The 12,486-nt window shown below is 42.5% G+C and overlaps 1 protein-coding gene across 1 annotated transcript in view; it reads left to right on the forward strand.

Annotated features, from left to right (window-relative positions):
* ZNF831 (zinc finger protein 831) overlaps positions 1–12,486 on the forward strand; it is a 79,256-nt gene that overhangs the window by 14,895 nt on the left and 51,875 nt on the right. The window lies entirely within an intron of this gene.

Raw genomic sequence — 12,486 nt, forward strand, 5'->3', positions numbered from 1 at the left:
GTTTCAGTATAAGGGTAAATATGGGGGTAGTCAATCAAAGTAACTAGTTCACTGTACTGTTAGAAATGGACTTCTTATTTTTTAACCTTGCTTATGCTTCTTTGATCATCAAGAAATTGCATATTTTGATGTAGTCAGACAGAGTTACCTTTTCCTTTATGATTATTATTTTTTGTTCTTGTCTAAGAAATTTTTCCTTATCTCAATCCCCCAATGTCACAAATACAAAAAGATAGTCTCTAATGTTCTTTCTCTCTATGTATTAATGTAAAGAAGGATTTATTTTTATTTTTGTTTATATAGAAAACAGTGGACCTTGGGTCAAGTTTGGCTCTTGGCTTGTTTCTGTATGCCCTGTGTACGTCTTGTATACCTGTATGTGAGGTAGGAATGATTTTTACATTTTAAAAAGAATGTGTATATGTATACTGGGTTGGCCAAAAACTTCGTTCAGGTTTGGCTATAACATGGTACCAAAAACCCAAACGAACTTTTGGGCCAACCCAATACATATATATACACACATATGTATATATATATGTATATGAAAAATGTGGCAGAGATTGTATATGGCTTGTAAAGTCTAAAATATTTATTATCTGGACCTTTATATAAAAAGCTTATAGACCCGTGGCCCAATCCCCTTTTTTCACTTATTTGCTGTATTTTAACTTCCCGTTTGTACCTGAAGTTTATTTCAGGGCCCTCCATTCTGTATCATTCGACCCTTTGTTGCCAACTCCAAACACCACACTGTAACGAAAATGGGTGTTGTCATTAATGAAAGCACATGAGTTAAAGGAGAAGGATTAGAAAAGGCAGGGCCCATTTTCAGAGTGGAAATGGGAAAATGTAGAAAATTCATACTTGGACACCTAATTGCCCTGACACTAACTAGAGGCATAGAGATTCAGAACATTCAGAAAAAATGTCTCGGCCGTGCCCAGAGCAGGCACTGGACCATGGAATTGGATTTTACTGATTAATTTGTAACTGTGTACAGTGCTGTACGAAGCATGAGACGCTCAGAGACTTGTTCTAGGGAGCTGCTGATGAATGAACAATGAATTGTGAAGCCCCAAGTGAATCGGGATGAGTGAGGAGGAGATTGGAGGTTATATGGGTGAAGGGTGCTTTGGAAACCCTAAAATGTAGATTCATCACAGAAGGGGAGAGCACAGGAGAACACACAGAGGATGGAAATCTCTTAATTGATGGTGTTTTCCCTTCTAAAGCAGATGTTCATATGTCTGAAGCGTGTGTCTGCTCACTTTTTACCTATTCAAAGAGGTAACCCTGAAGTGAGATGGAGATGCAGACCTAGGGACGAGGTGGCTGTCGCTCCTCGTGGCTGAGACCCTCTGTGATGTGCTCCACGGAACCAGAGCCTTGACCCCAGTCCCAAGTCCGGTTTAGTGGGATGCTGAGGGTCTGCCATGCCTCCACTCCACTTCTCTTTGCTTTGTTACTCCCTGTGGGATCAAGAGAGGAGAGTGAGGGGGATAATATGACAGACCACATATTCCTTCCCCAGGATGAGCATGTGTCAGGCAGGCCACGCAAACCTGCAAGTCTGCCTCCTTGGATCTACCTTCCAAGACTTGGCTGATAAAAGGGACAGTGGGCATGGGGGTCAGGGCGGGGTTGGAGTAGGCAGGGCGGTCAATGGCTGTCAACCGGCATCAAGATACATGACAAACCTCACCCTGCCTCCTTCTGTGAGCTTCCCACTGGACTCCAGTCAAAGCTGGTGTCCCCTGCGCTCTTGACCTTGGTCCATCAGTCATCAGTGCCCTGGCTGGAGCTGACCTGGGGTAAGAAAGCTTTTTTCTGATCGGTCTTCCATGAGGTCTATAAACAAAGATATTGTGCTGTTCTTGTGTAAGTGCTGATAATGTCGGCTCTTACAGGAAGATCTACAGAGAGAGACCAAGAGAGCAGAGGGTGTGTCAAGTATGAGTTGGATTTAAAGTCTGGCCCTTAAATAGCAGCTTATTAAAACAAAATGTAAAGCACTATACAAGACAGCTAAAAGCAGAAAATTAGACATGAATATAAAAATCTAGACTGATCTTCAAAACATTGCCTTGAGTAAAAATAAAGTGAGAATAAGAATGGCTCTGTGGTACAATGTCACGCACAAAAGCGACACTACATATTTATAAGCATACGTGCATATTTTAGGAGGTTTGGCAAACCTGCCCGAGTGCCTCTGGGAGAAATAGGCGGATGGGAGTGAGAAGAAGAGAAGCAGGGGCGACACTCTGATCTTGCATCTGAGGTTGGGCTCCCTAGAAGCAGAGCCTGAGACGGGGATTCTTGTACAAGAGATTTACGCAGGGAGGGCTCTCAGGAGACTTGTAAGGGATGACGGAAGCAGACAAGGGTGAGGGAAGAACTCAGCAAAGATGCGGGCTTGGGGGTCCAGCCGTGCCTGATCCCACAGGGAGCTCTGGAGTGTGAAGTGCGTCCCAGAGATGGTCCTGCTCAGAGGCAAAGGGACCGGCCTCTCACACCCTGTGACAGTCAGTCAATGGCTAAGGGCCCTTCATGGGGGGTGTGCACACTCTCCCAGGCCTTGCAGGCGAGCTGGCTCCCACTGGCCTAGGGCAACCCTCTTGAGAAGGTGGTAAGTGTGCGTCCCAGCAGCCGGCCACAGACGAGCAGCCCGGTGAAGGCGGTGGAGACGGGCACGAATGGCATCTGCTGAACTGCGAGGGGCCTTGCAGGACGGGTGATGGTGAGCTTGCAGGACCTGCCCCACCCTGGCTGCCCATTCCCAGGGTGATGCTGCTCTAGGAGGGGCTGCACACAGAATGTTCTGGAGAACACAGGAGGGAAAAAAGTAGACCCTGCCCATGACTAAACAAAAATTGCTTTGAAGACAATGCCAAGATCCACTTGGGCTCCCCCCAAGGCCAAAAGGGTCCAAATTCCGCCTTAATGAGATCTGAATCCAGAGGCTGGAGCTCCCTCAGCGGTCTCCTAGTTCTTTTCATTGAGCGCAGTTCCTCGCTTTGGTCCGTTTTCCAAAAGCAAACCTCCCTGCAGTTCAAACTGTGCCATTCTTAACACCTGCCAACTTGTGGCAGTCACCCACTGACTGGGGGCAAAGGTGACCCACGGCACACAGGGGAAGAATGCTCCCACACCTCCCACCTTCCTTCCTGCCTTTGTCTCTGTACTTGGAAATCACTCTCCCCCAGCCCAGCAGGAGCCCCGACTGGTTCAGGGGGTTGTGATTAGCAGACCGGCAGCGCTGTTGCTCTCCACCTGGGCTCAGATAGCTCTTTCAGGACCCTGGGGTCTCGACAAGCAGGGATGGGCTGCTTCAAAGAGCCAGGAAGGCACCACTGGGGAGTGACAGCTCCTGCCTAAGGCCCGGGAGGCCACAGGGCCTGTAAGTGGAGCCTCTCCCAAACATGAAAAAGATGAAGAAATAGTCACTTTTTTCTTGTTGCTGCTATGAAAATGAGCGCCCAAGAGGATACGGAGTTCTGCAGATCTTACTTAAATTCTGCAAGCAGCCCTGATTATTAGGGGACTGCGGCTGGATGTGGGCGGCAGCTCAGACAAATGAGAAAGAAAAATGGCCAAGCAGGTTGCCTCACCTTCCTCCCCAGCCAGGTGCCTCTAAAGAGCCTCATCGAGGGAACAGAATTCTTGTAAACTGAGGCTGGCAAAGGGAAGGGAGTCCCTGTGGCTCAACCAGGCAGCTAGAAGCGGTGCAACGATCTTTTCAAAGAGCTGACCACCGATAATGGTCAAAATGGTTCAGGGACTCGAGTCAAGAGTTTAGGTCCCACGTGGCTACAGGGCTTCGGGTCTTAGGGCATATTGCAGGCATTCTGCCTCTCAGTTCTTTCACCTGCCAAGTGGGGAGCTAGACCAGCTTGCTGGTCTGCTTTTGGCTGCACATTCTTATTGGTAAGAAATTTTAAGCCTGCACCCTAAGAAATGCACAACTGTTCATTTACCAGTTATACATCTGTTCTACTCCCCTAATGTAATATGTACATTATAAAGGGCCTGCAACAAGAGATATAAGAAAGTCTAGATAAAAATAACTGTAGATAGAAGCTCAGTATTTTTTTAAAATTTATTTTACTGAAGTATAGTTGATTTACAGTGTTGTGTTAATTTCTGCTGTACAGCAGAGTGATTCAGTTATACATATATATATACATTCTTTTCCATTATGGTTTATCCCAGGATATTGAATAGTTCCCTGTGCTATACAGTAAAACCTTGCTATTTATCCATTCTATATATAATAGTTTGCATCTGCTAATCCCAAACGCCCAATCCATTTCTCTCTGCCCCTCCCCCACCTTGGCAACCACACATCTGTTCTCTATGTATGTGAGCCCGTTTCTGTTTTGTAGATAAGTTCATTTGTGTCATATTTTAGATTCCACATGTAAGTGGTATCGTACGGTATTTGTCTTTCTCTTTCTGACTTACTTCATGTAGTATGATAATGTCTAGGTCTCATGTTGCTGCAAATGACATTATTTCATTATTTTTTATGGCTGAGTAGTATTCCGTTGTATATATATACCACATCTTCTTTATCCATTCATCTGTCAATGGACATTTAGGTTATTTCCATGTCTTGACTATTGTGAATAGTGCTGCTATGAACATAGGGGTGCACGTATCTTTTTGCATTATAGTTTTGTCTGGATATATGCCCAGGAGTGGGATTGCTGGATCATATGATAACTCTATTCTTAGTTTTTAGGGGAACCTCCATACTGTTTTCCACAGTGACTGTACCAATATACATTTCCATCAACAGTGTAGGAGTGTTCCCATTTCTCCACGCCCTCTCCAGCATTTGTTATTTGTAGACTTTTTTTTTTTTAACATCTTTATTGAAGTATAATTGCTTTACAATGGTGTGTTAGTTTCTGCTTTAAAACAAAGTGAATCAGTTATACATATACATATGTTCCCATATGTCTTCTCTCTCGCATCTCCCTCCATCCCACCCTCCCTATCCCACCCCTCTAGGTGGTCACAAAGCACCGAGCTGATCTCCCTGTGCTATGCGGCTGCTTCCCACTAGCTATCTATTTTACATTTGGTAGTGTATATATGTCCATGACACTCTCTCACCCTGTCACATCTCACCCCTCCCCCTCCCCATATCCTCAAGTCCATTCTTTAGTAGGTCTGTGTCTTTATTCCCATCTTGCCACTAGGTTCTTCATGTCCTTTTTTTCTTCCTTAGATTCCATATATATGTGTTAGCATACTGTATTTGTTTTTCTCTTTCTGACTTACTTCCCTCTGTATGACAGACTCTAACTCCATCCACCTCATTACAAATACCTCCATTTCATTTCTTTTTATGGCTGAGTAATATTCCATTGTACATATGTGCCACATCTTCTTTATCCATTCATCCGATGATGGACACTTTGGTTGCTTCCATGTCCTGGCTATTGTAAATAGAGCTGCAATGAACATTTTGGTACATGACTCTTTTTGAATTATGGTTTTCTCAGGGTATATGCCCAGTAGTGGGATTGCTGGGTCGTATGGTAGTTCTATTTTTAGTTTTTTAAGGAACCTCCATACTGTTCTCCATAGTGGCTGTATCAATTTACATTCCCACCAACAGTGCAAGAGGGTTCCCTTTTCTCCACACCCTCTCCAGCATTTATTGTTTCTAGATTTTTTGATGATGGCCATTCTGACCGGTGTGAGATGATACCTCATTGTAGTTTTGATTTGCATTTCTCTAATGATTAATGATGTTGAGCATTCTTACATGTGTCTGTTGGCCATCTGTATATCTTCTTTGGAGAAATGTCTGTTTAGGTCTTCTGCCCATTTTTGGATTGGGTTGTTTGTTTTTTTGTTATTGAGCTGCATGAGCTGCTTGTAAATCTTGGAGATTAATCCTTTGTCAGTTGCTTCATTTGCAAATATTTTCTCCCATTCTGAGGGTTGTCTTTTAGTCTTGTTTATGGTTTCCTTTGCTGTGCAAAAGCTTTTAAGTTTCATTAGGTCCCATTTGTTTATTTGTGTTTTTATTTCCATTTCTCTAGGAGCTGGGTCAAAAAGGATCTTGCTGCGATTTATGTCATAGAGTGTTCTGCCTATGTTTTCCTCTAAGAGTTTGATAGTGTCTGGCTTTACACTTAGGTCTTTAATCCATTTTGAGTTTATTTTTGTGTATGGTGTCAGGGAGTGCTCTAGTTTCATACTTTTACATGTACTTGTCCAATTTTCCCAGCACCACTTATTGAAGAGACTGTCTTTTCTCCACTGTATATGCTTGCCTCCTTTATCAAAGATAAGGTGACCATATGTGCGTGGGTTTATCTCTGGGCTTTCAATCCTGTTCCATTGATCTATATTTCTGTTTTTGTGCCAGTACCAAACTGTCTTGATTACTGTAGCTTTGTAATATAGTCTGAAGTCAGGGAGCCTGATTCCTCCAGCTCCATTTTTCGTTCTCAGGATTGCTTTGGCTATTCGGGGTCTTTTGTGTCTCCATACAAATTGTGAAATTTTTTGTTCTAGTTCTGTGAAAAATGCCTGTGGTAGTTTGATAGGGATTGCATTGAATCTGTAGATTGCTTTGGGTAGTAGAGTCATTTTCACAATGTTGATTCTTCCAATCCAAGAACATGGTATATCTCTCCATCTATTTGTATCATCTTTAATTTCTTTCATCAGTGTCCTATAATTTTCTGCATACAGGTCTTTTGTCTCCTTAGGTAGGTTTATTCCTAGATATTTTATTCTTTTTGTTGCAATGGTAAACGGGAGTGTTTTCTTAATTTCACTTTCAGATTTTTCATCATTAGTATATAGGACTGCAAGAGACTTCTGTGCATTAATTTTGTATCCTGCTACTTTACCAAATTCATTGATTAGCTCTAGTAGTTTTCTAGTGGCAGTTTTAGGATTCTCTATGTATAGTATCATGTCATCTGCAAACAGCGACAGCTTTACTTCTTCTTTTTCGATTTGGATTCCTTTTATTTCTTTTTCTTCTCTGATTGCTGTGGCTAACACTTCCAAAACTATGTTGAATAATAGTGGTGAGAGTGGGCAACCTTGTCTTGTTCCTGATCTTAGTGGAAATGGTTTCAGTTTTTCACCATTGAGGACAATGTTGGCTGTGGGTTTGTCATATATGGCCTTTATTATGTTGAGGAAAGTTCCCTCTATGCCTACTTTCTGCAGGGCTTTTATCATAAATGGGTGTTGAATTTTGTTGAAAGCTTTCTCTGCATCTATTGAGATGATCATATGGTTTTTCTCCTTCAGTTTGTTAATATGATGTATCACGTTGATTGATTTGCGTATATTGAAGAATCCTTGCATTCCTGGAATAAACCCCACTTGATCATGGTGTATGATCCTTTTAATGTGCTGTTGGATTCTGTTTGCTAGTATTTTGTTGAGGATTTTTGCATCTATGTTCATCAGTGATATTGGCCTGTAGTTTTCTTTCTTTGTGACATCTTTGATTGGTTTTGGTATCAGGGTGATGGTGGCCTCGTAGAATGAGTTGGGGAGTGTTCCTCCCTCTGCAATATTTTGGAAGAGTTTGAGAAGGATAGGTGTTAGCTCTTCTCTAAATGTTTGATAGAATTCGCCAGTGAAGCCATCTGGTCCTGGGCTTTTGTTTGTTGGAAGATTTTTAATCACAGTTTCAATTTCAGTGCTTGTGATTGGTCTGTTCATATTTTCTATTTCTTCCTGGTTCAGTCTCGGTAGGTTGTGCATTTCTAAGAATCTGTCCATTTCTTCCAAGTTGTCCATTTTATTGGCATAGAGTTGCTTGTAGTAATCTCTCATGATCGTTTGTATTTCTGCAGTGTCAGTGGTTACTTCTCCTTTTTCATTTCTAATTCTATTGATTTGAGTCTTCTCCCTTTTTCTCTTGATGAGTCTGGCTAATGGTTTGTCAATTTTGTTTATCTTCTCGAAGAACCAGCTTTTAGTTTCATTGATTTTTGCTATTGTTTCCTTCATTTCTTTTTCATTTATTTCTGATTTGATCTTTATGATTTCTTTCCTTCTGCTAGCTTTGGGGTTTTTTTGCTCTTCTTTCTCTAACTGCTTTAGGTGCAAGGTTAGGTTGTTTTTTCGAGATGTTTCCTGTTTCTTGATGTCGGCTTGTATTGCTATAAACTTCCCTCTTAGAACTGCTTTTGCTGCATCCCATAGGTTTTGGGTCGTCGTGTCTCCATTGTCATTTGTTTCTAGGTATTTTTTGATTTCCCCTTTGATTTCTTCAATGATCACTTCGTTATTAAGTAGTGTATTGTGTAGCCTCCATGTGTTTGTATTTTTTACAGATCTTTTCCTGTAATTGATATCTAGTCTCATAGCTTGTGGTCGGAAAAGATACTTGATACGATTTCAATTTTCTTAAATTTACCAAGGCTTGATTTGTGACCCAAGATATGATCTATCCTGGAGAATGTTCCATGAGCACTTGAGAAAAATGTGTATTCTGTTGTTTTTGGGTGGAATGTCCTATAAATATCAATTAAGTCCATCTTGTTTAATGTATCATTTAAAGCTTGTGTTTCCTTATTTATTTTCATTTTGGATGACCTGTCCATTGGTGAAAGTGGGGTGTTAAAGTCCCCTACTATGATTGTGTTACTGTCAATTTCCCCTTTTATGGCTGTTAGTATTTGCCTTATGTATTGAGGTGCTCCTATGTTGTGTGCATAAATATTTACAATTGTTATATCTTCCTCTTGGATCGATCCCTTGATCATTATATAGTGTCCTTCTTTGTCTCTTGTAATAGTCTTTATTTTAAAGTCTATTTTGTCTGATATGAGACTTGCTACTCCAGCTTTCTTTTGATTTCCATTTGCATGGAATATCTTTTTCCATCCCCTCACTTTCAGTCTGTATGTGTCTCTAGGTCTGAAGTGGGTCTCTTGTAGACAGCATATATATGGGTCTTGTTTTTGTGTCCATTCAGCCAGTCTGTGTCTTTTGGTGGGAGCATTTAATCCATTTACATTTAAGGTAATTATTGATATGTATGTTCCTATTCCCATTTTCTTAAATGTTTTGGGTTTGTTGTTGTAGGTGTTTTCCTTCTCTTGTGTTTCTTGCCTAGAGAAGTTCCTTTAGCATTTGTTGTAAAGCTGGTTTGGTGGTGCTGAACTCTCTCAGCTTTTGCTTGTCTGTAAAGGTTTTAATTTCTCCATCAAATCTGAATGAGATCCTTGCTGGGTAGAGTAACCTTGGTTGTAGGTTTTTCTCCTTCATCACTTTAAGTATATCCTGCCACTCCCTTCTGGCTTGCAGAGTTTCTGCTGAAAGATCAGCTGTTAACCTTATGGGGATTCCCTTGTGTGTTATTTGTTGTTTTTCCCTTGCTGCTTTTAATATGTTTTCTTTATATTTAATTTTTGATAGTTTGATTAATATGTATCTTGGCATGTTTCTCCTTGGAGTTTTCCTGTATGGGACTCTCTGTGCTTCCAGGAGTTGATTAACTATTTCCTTCCCCATATTAGGGAAGTTTTCAACTATAATCTCTTCAAATATTTTCTCAGTCCCTTTCTTTTTCTCTTCTTCTTCTGGGACCCCTATAATTCGAATGTTGGTGTGTTTAATGTTGTCCCAGAAGTCTCTGAGACTGTCCTCAGTTCTTTTCATTCTTTTTTCTTTATTCTGCTCTGCAGTAGTTATTTCCACTATTTTATCTTCCAGGTCACTTATCCGTTCTTCTGCCTCAGTTATTCTGCTATTGATCCCGTCTAGAGTATTTTTAATTTCATTTATTGTGTTTTTCATCGTTGCTTGGTTCCTCTTTAGTTCTTCTACACCCTTGTTAAATGTTTCTTGCATTTTGTCTATTCTATTTCCAAGATTTTGGATCATCTTTACTATCATTATTCTGAATTCTTTTTCAGGTAGATTGCCTATTTCCTCTTCATTTGTTAGGTCTGGTGTGTTTTGACCCTGCTCCTTCACCTGCTGTGTGTTTTTGTCTTCTCATTTTGCTTATCTTACTGTGTTTGGGGTCTCCTTTTCACAGGCTGCAGGTTCGTAGTTCCCGTTGTTTTTGGTATCTGTCCCCAGTGGCTAAGGTTGGTTCAGTGGGTTGTGTAGGCTTCCTGGTGGAGGGGACTAGTGCCTGTGTTCTGGTGGATGAGGTTGGATCTTGTCTTTCTGGTGGGCACGTCCACGTCTGGTGGTGTGTTTTGGGGTGTCTGTGGCCTTATTATGATTTTAGGCAGCCTCTCTGCTAATGGATGGGGTTGTGTTCCTGTCTAGCTAGTTGTTTGGCATAGGGTGTCCAGCACTGTAGCTTGCTGGTCGTTGAGTGAAGCTGGGTCTTGATGTTGAGATGGAGATCTCTGAGAGATTTTCACCGTTTGGTATTACGTGGAGCTGGGAGGTCTCTTGTGGACCAGTGTCCTGAAGTTGGCTCTCCCACCTCAGAGGCACAGCCCTGATGCCTGGCTGGAGCACCAAGACCCTTTCATCCACACAGCTCAGAGTATAAGGGAGAAAAAAATAGAAAGAAAGAAAGAAAGAGGATAAAATAAAATAAAATAAAGCTATTATAATAAAAAATAAGAAAATAAAATTATTAAGAGTAAATGTATTCAGAAAAAATTTTTTTTTAATTTTTAAAGATAGATTTATTAATTTTTTATAATAAAAAATAAGAAAAAAATTAAGAAAAAATTTATTAAGAAAAAAATTTTTAATTTTTTTAAAATAAAAAATATGAAAAAACTTATTAAAAATTTTTTTTTAATTTCTAAAAATAGAAAATAAGGAAAAAATTATTAAGAAAACATTTATTAGGGAAAAAAAATTTTTTTAAGTAAAAAAAAAAACAAACAAAAAAACGGACGGACCTAACCCTAGGACTAATGGTGAAAGCAAAGCTATACAGACAAAATCTCACCGAGAAGCATACACATATCCACTCACAAAAAAAGGAAAAGGGGAAAAATTAATATATTCTGCTCCCAAAGTCCACCTCTTGAATTTGGGCTGATTCGTTGTCTATTCAGGTGTTCAACAGATGCAGGCACATCAAGGTGTTTGTGGAGCTTTAATCCGCTGCTCCTGAGGCTGCTGGGAGAGATTTCCCTTTCTCTTCTTTGTTCGTACAGCTCCCGGGGTTCAGCTTTGGATTTGGACCCGCCTCTGCATGTAGGTCGCCTGAGGGCGTCTGTTCCCCGCCCAGACAGGACGGGGTTAAAGGCGCAGCTGCTTCGGGGGCTCTGGCTCACTCAGGCGGGGGGGGGAGGGAGCGGTACGGAGGAGGCGGGGCGAGCCTGCGGCGTCAGAGGCGTCGTGACGTTGCAGCAGCCCGAGGCGTGCCGTGCGTTCTCCCGGGGAAGTTGTCCCCGGACCACGGAAGCCCGGCAGCAGCGAGCTGCACCGGCTCCCGGGAGGGGCGGTGTGGACAGTGACCTGTGCTCGCATAGAGGCTTCTTGGTGGCGGCTGTAGCAGCCTTAGCGTCTCACGCCCGTCTCTGGGGTCCGCGCTGTTAGCCGCGGCTCGCGCCAGTCTCTGGAGTTCGTTTAGGCGGCGCTCTGAATCCCCTCTCCTTGCGCGCCGCAAAACAAAGAGGCAAGAAAAAGTCTCTTGCCTCTTCGGCAGCTGCAGACTTTTTCCCGGACTCCCTCCCGGCTAGCACCGAAGCCCGAGCCTCAGCTCCCAGCCCCGCCCGCCCCGGCGGCTGAGCAGACAAGCCTCTCGGGCTGGTGAGTGCTGCTCGGTGCCGCTCCTCCGTGCGGGAGTCTCTCCGCTTTGCCCTCCGCACCCCTGTGGCCGCGCTCTCCTCCGCGGCTCCGAAGCTTCCCCCTCCGCCACCCGCAGTCTCCGCCCGCGAAGGGGCTTCCTAGTGTGTGGAAACCTTTCCTCCTTCACGGCTCCCTCCCACTGGTGCAGGTCCCGTCCCTATTCTTTTGTCTCTGTTATTTCTTTTTTCTTTTGCCCTGCCCAAGTACGTGGGGAGTTTCTTGCCTTGTGGGAGGTCTGACGTCTTCTGCCAGCGTTCAGTGGGTGTTCTGTAGGAGCAGTTCCACGTGTAGATGTGTTTCTACTGTATCTGTGGGAAGGAAGGTGATCTCCGCGTCTTACTCTTCTGCCATCTTGCCCCTCCCACTGTAGACTTTTCAATGATGGCATTCTGATGGTGTGAGGTGGTACCTCATTGTAGTTTTGATTAGCATTCCTCTAATAGTTAGTGATGTTGAGAAGCTCACTATTTTCTTTCTCTGCCCTGTCATGCCCTCCCCCTGGGATGTGAAGGCTCTGTTTTAGAGATTATTATTATTATTATTTTTGAATGTTTATTTCTCCTTTTATTTATTTATTAACATCTTTATTGGAGTATAATTGCTTTACGATGGTGTGTTAGTTTCTGCTGTATAACAAAGTGAATCAGCTATATATATACATATATCCCTATATCCCCTCCCTCTTGCGTCTCCCTCCCACCCTCCCTATCCCACCTC

Source organism: Balaenoptera acutorostrata, chromosome 15, assembly GCF_949987535.1.
Source record: "Balaenoptera acutorostrata chromosome 15, mBalAcu1.1, whole genome shotgun sequence".
Lineage (NCBI taxonomy): Eukaryota > Metazoa > Chordata > Mammalia > Artiodactyla > Balaenopteridae > Balaenoptera > Balaenoptera acutorostrata.